The sequence below is a fragment of the Mastomys coucha genome, unplaced genomic scaffold (assembly GCF_008632895.1).
Source record: "Mastomys coucha isolate ucsf_1 unplaced genomic scaffold, UCSF_Mcou_1 pScaffold22, whole genome shotgun sequence".
Classification (NCBI taxonomy): Eukaryota; Metazoa; Chordata; class Mammalia; order Rodentia; family Muridae; genus Mastomys; species Mastomys coucha.
In genome coordinates, this window is record NW_022196905.1 from 52460126 (window position 1) to 52465594 (window position 5469).

General features: G+C 36.0%; 1 pseudogene across 1 annotated transcript; it reads left to right on the plus strand.

The window, feature by feature from the left end:
- Positions 1-572: 572 nt before the first annotated feature.
- On the plus strand, positions 573-2388 carry LOC116104536 (annotated as a pseudogene). Its single transcript, XR_004123942.1, has 2 exons — positions 573-1080; positions 1457-2388. The product of XR_004123942.1 is annotated as a eukaryotic peptide chain release factor GTP-binding subunit ERF3A pseudogene (transcript).
- Positions 2389-5469: the final 3081 nt, after the last annotated feature.

Consider the following 5469-nt stretch of genomic DNA (forward strand, 5'->3'; position numbering starts at 1 on the left):
GGAAATATTGGTTTGATAGGCCTGATTAGAATCACGTCTACAGGTGACAGTCAGTGACCCACACACTGAGAGAATCAGAATGATTGGTAAACTAGAGCCATCGTGGTCTCTAAAAACCTATTTTTCTACACATATGAAACTTCTGAACACAATCTTAACATTATTTCACATTTCAAAGATGAAAATAAGTGATGTTACAAGCCCTTCTAAAGCAACACGATCAAACATTATATGAGCTCACAGAGACTGATCATCCACAGGGCCTGCATAGGGCAGTACCAGCTCCTCTGAGTAATATAACCGCTCCCAGATTAGCTTTGTTATGGATCCCTGGGTCTGTGAATGGCCTCTAAACATTGTGCCTTCTCTTGGGTTCCTTTTCTTCTTGTCAAATTTTAATGTATTAATTTCTGTTTAATATTTTTATATATTATATTACATTAGTATTCCTGAAAAGCCTTTTTTTTAAAAAAATGAAGACAAAAAGAGAATTGATCAGATTAGAAATGTATGTGTATGTGTGTATGCACTGGGAAGAGTGGAGGAAGGGGAAACTTTAATCAGGATTTGATATGTTAGAAAAAAGTAGTCTAATCCAAGAAATAATGGAGGAGGAAGAAGAAATACCAAAACCCAAGTCAGTGGTGGCACCACCAGGTGCTCCTAAGAAAGAACATGTAAATGTGGTATTCATCGGGCATGTTGATGCTGGCAAGTCAACCATCGGAGGACAAATAATGTATTTGACTGAAATGGTCGACAAAAGGACACTTGAGAAATATGAATGAAATATGAACTAGAAGCTAAAGAAAAAAACAGAGTACCAAGTGTACTTGTCTTGGGCCTTAGACACAAATCAGGAAGAATGAGACAAGGGTAAAACAGTAGAGGTGGGTTGTGCCTATTTTGAACCAGAGAAGAAGCATTTTATAATTCTAGGTGCTCTTGGCCATAAGAGTTTTGTCCCAAATATGATTGGTGGTGCCTGTCAAGCTGACTTGGCTGTACTGGTAATCTTAGCCAGGAAAAGAGAATTTGAAATTGGATTTGAAAAAGGAGGACAGAAGCTGAGAGGATCCTGTCCCTGCCGCCCTGCGGCTCCCCTGGGGCTCGTGGGGCCTGTGCTTTCCAACTGGCTGCTCAGGTCTCAGAAACTCACCAGAGAGAAAATGGTGGCTCTCGCCCGAGTCTCTGGCTTAAGGGGTTCCCTGAAGGTAGGCCCTCCACTTGCAGGGAAGGGGCAGAGAAGGATGCTGATCCACCTCTGTCACTCCGAAGCTGAGAGGATCCTGTCCCTGCCACCCTGCGGCTTCCCTGGGACTCGTGGAGCCTGTGTCTCCCAGCTGGCTGCTCCAGTCTCAGAAACTCACCGGAGAGACTGGGAATGGAGAAATTTATATGTAAATAAAGAAAATATCTAATAAAAAAAAAAGAAAGAAAAAGAAAGAAAAAGGAGGACAGACAAGAGAACATGCAATGTTGGCAAAGACAGCAGATGTCAAACACTTAATTGTGCTTATTAATAAGATGGATGATCCAACAGTAAACTGGAGCAATGAGAGATACGAAGAATGTAAAGAGAAACTAGTACCATTTTTGAAAAAAAGTTGGCTTCAATCCCAAAAAGGACATTCATTTTATGCCCTGCTCAGGACTGATGGGAGCAAATCTTAAAGAGCAATCAGATTTCTCTCCTTGGTACATTGGCTTACCATTTATTCCATATCTGGATAATTTTGCAAACTTCAATAGATAAGTTGATGGACCAATCAGGCTGCCAATTGTCGATAAGTACAAGGATATGGGGACTGTGGTCCTGGGAAAGCTGGAATCTGGATCTATTTGTAAAGGCTAACAGCTTATAATGATGCCAAATAAGCACAATGTGGAAGTTCTTGGAATACTTTCTGATGATGTAGAAACGGATTCTGTAGCTCCAGGTGAAAAACCTCAAAATCAGACTGAAAGGAATCAAGAGGAAGAGATTCTTCCAGGCTTCATCCTTTGTGATCTTAATAATCTTTGTCATTCTGGACACACATTTGATGTTCCGATAGTGATTTATAGAGCACAAGTCCATCATCTGCCCAGGTTATACATGCGGTGCTGCATATTCATACATGTATAGAGGAAGTCGAAATAACAGCCTTCCTTAATCTGCCTGGTAGACAAAAAAATCAGAAGAGAAAAGTAAAACTCGACCCCATCTTGTAAAACAAGATCAAGTAAAACAAGATAAAGTATACATTGCTCGTTTAAGGACAGGAAGAACCATCTGCCTGGAGACTTTTAAGGACTTACCTCACATGGGGCGTTTTACCTTTAAGAGATGAGGATGAGACCATTGCAACGGGAAAAGTTGTGAAACTAGTTCCAGAAAAAGACTAAGCATTCCCTTGATGAGCTTGCACAATACTGTGAGGAAAACTGACTGCAAAAGCCTACTTCACTCTGCCTTCTCTTACTTTCTGCCCAATGACAAGTCTCTCCCCATACTTTGCAAAGAAAATTCACAGCAAAAGTCCACATTATGTCAGCTTTCTCATATTGAGAGCTCTGCTATGCCACTGTTAAATTTTCCCAAGATTTTGCCTCCCACCACCCTTCAAACTTGGCTTTCTTGGACAGACTTGGCAATAGCTTTCTAAATGATGTGGACATAATTACCTACAATAATGAAAACCTACAGGAATCTTTTTATTTTCCATTTTCCTCTTAGGCATAGTCTTTTTTCTCCCATAAAGTTCATTCTGAGTGTGCAAGTGTGTGTGCACATATTAAAAAGACAACTACCATGTTAATAAAATATTCAATTTGAAAAAAAAAAGAAAAAAGTAATCTATTTCCAATAAAAGGGGAAAATGATTAAAAATGAAGATCAAATAAAAAGTGTTCTTGCAACTCACTGACAATATTGTGTCCAAATGAAAATCATTTCATTCTATTAAAATTAACTTTTCTTTGCAATTATTTAAATGCCTGTAATTACTATGTTGGGTGGGAATACCTGTCTGGTAATAAAATTCTTAAGAAAGCTACATATATACAAAATTGTTTTATATATGTCAGCCGCCTTTCCAATGTAAAATCGATATATTTTTTATGAAATTAGCCAATGCCAGGCAATGTCTGCTTCACAGAGAGATAGTATATCAAAATAAGAACAGAAAACACTAACAGTCTAATGAATAATAACTTAACCTCTAACCAAACATAAGGCTGAAATATCTGTGATAAAGGAAGGGAACATCAACATTTTTGATGCACTTGAGTCAGATCATTTTCTGTCTTTGCATGAAAGCAAAATATGATATATCCTAGGACTTAAACAATATAAAACCCTAATTCCTTCTTCAGGAATCTGTGGGCATTTTCACTTTAGAACAATATCACTATTGTAACATTATTCCCTTTAGAAAGACAAACTTTCCACATATAGTCTATTGCCCTGCGTTAATTTTCAGTGATTATTGCTTCCATTCATCATTTCTAGTAAAATTAAATTGTACATAGCTTAGTGCATCACTTTTTAATTGATATAAAGATATTGATGGTATTGTGTGCAGATATATTAAATAGCAAAGTTAATATTGCATTCACAAGGCAACAAATATTTTTTTCTTCACTACCATATTATGCTAAAATGTTTTTATTTATTGACCATTAACTATTTATTTTAAGTTTCTACTGAAATAATAACTATGAGATAGATATTAAATACTATGACATTCTTGCTAGAAGTATAGACACATCAGGATATCAAAAAGCAATTTTGTAAAAATGTTAACACACTAGTAGAAAAATTTAAGACATTTGGACTAAATGTTTCTTTATGTAGGTAGATAATGTTCTTAAGTAGCAATGATAAAATGACAAGGAAAACAAAAATGTGACATCAAAAGTTAACCCACTGAGTTTCTTTGAGAATTTGCCCTCCCAGGAGCTCCTGGTTATTCTTTAAATAAAACTATATCGTCATACCTAGTGCTTCAAAATGTGGTTATGCACTTGTAGGAATTTCAAATAAAACAAACAAACAACAGAACAAACAAAACCCCCACATTTACTACATTATTTCCTCCCACTATTTATACAATTAATCAATATAGAAATTTATATAAACTCTTGAGTATAATACAATAAAGTGCTGGAAATAACAATACCCAGTGGATTAATATAAGAATTGGATAAGTTAGTATAAATGTGATCTGAAAAATGAGCTTTCATAAGTAGTCTCTGCTCAGTTTAAGCTAGGTGAGGTAGAGCTTGGAAATTCTCAGTTGGTTTTTGGGACTCTGAGAAAGACTTTTGGACTTTTCATTACATAAGGAGTATTGGGATAGTTTGTGATAGAAGTCTAGGATTCCCTACCTAAATACAGGAAAGAGGTGCTTAGGAAGAGGTCCTAGGGGAATTTCTGGGCTTGTGATGGTGGTGGGCTGAAAGGGCAGTGGAGAAGATGGCATGAGTCTAATACTCATATCTGGAGAGTGAATGTCGTACTATCTAGTGTGATAGGCAGAGATGCATATGCAAGTCTGGTAGCTGCATATAGATAGGACCAGGCATGGGCAATGGGAGTAAGTAGAGTTGATATGGGTGGGCAGATTTGAACTGTGCCGCTGAATCTAGGTTCCCCAACTATGACTGTGGATATGGTACTTGGGTAGGGATGGATGGGGTTAACAACTTGTCTTAGGATTTCCTACCTGGCCTGCATGGGAAAGAAGCTACAAAAGTGAAGATACTTCTCAAACATGATTCTCTAAAAAAGAAGTGCTTTCAGCAATTATGTAGTTGTATATTAGAGTCTAGAGCAAAACTATACATAGAGATAGACAAATACATAAAGATAAAAAAGAATTTCATGTTAATGTAGGTTAGATATTTTCCAACATATTAATAGTTGTTGGCAGTTTCTTGATTATATTATAGACAAGACAAAGTATATTTTTTCAGTGAGTATAGCACTCAAAAAAGACCATATAAAAGTGAACAAAAAACCCTATTCTAAGTATTTTATAATCCATCCATCCATCTAGCCATTTAGCCATCCACCATATGGTATATCTTAAGGTCTCTAAGTGGTCTCAGGTAGATTTGATGAGTTGTATTTTTTCACAGCATTGAAAAGATTTTAAAATATCATTGTGTTGAATCAATGTTATTTCTCAACACCTTTAAAACAAATATAACTTTCAATAAAATTAATCTATATTATATATGTATATGTATATATACATGAATAAATATATGTAGCAGTTCTAAAACAAGTCACCTATCTGACACAGAGAGAAAGAAAGCATGGTAGGGGATTGAATGGAAGACAGAGAAGGGAAAATGTGATGTAAAATTTTATTCAATTTTTAAAATTCAACAGAATAAAATGTATATACTTTTATGTTCATTTGAATCCATTATGTCTAAAACATACATATCATCCTGGAGAGATGAATTTGTTATGTGAAT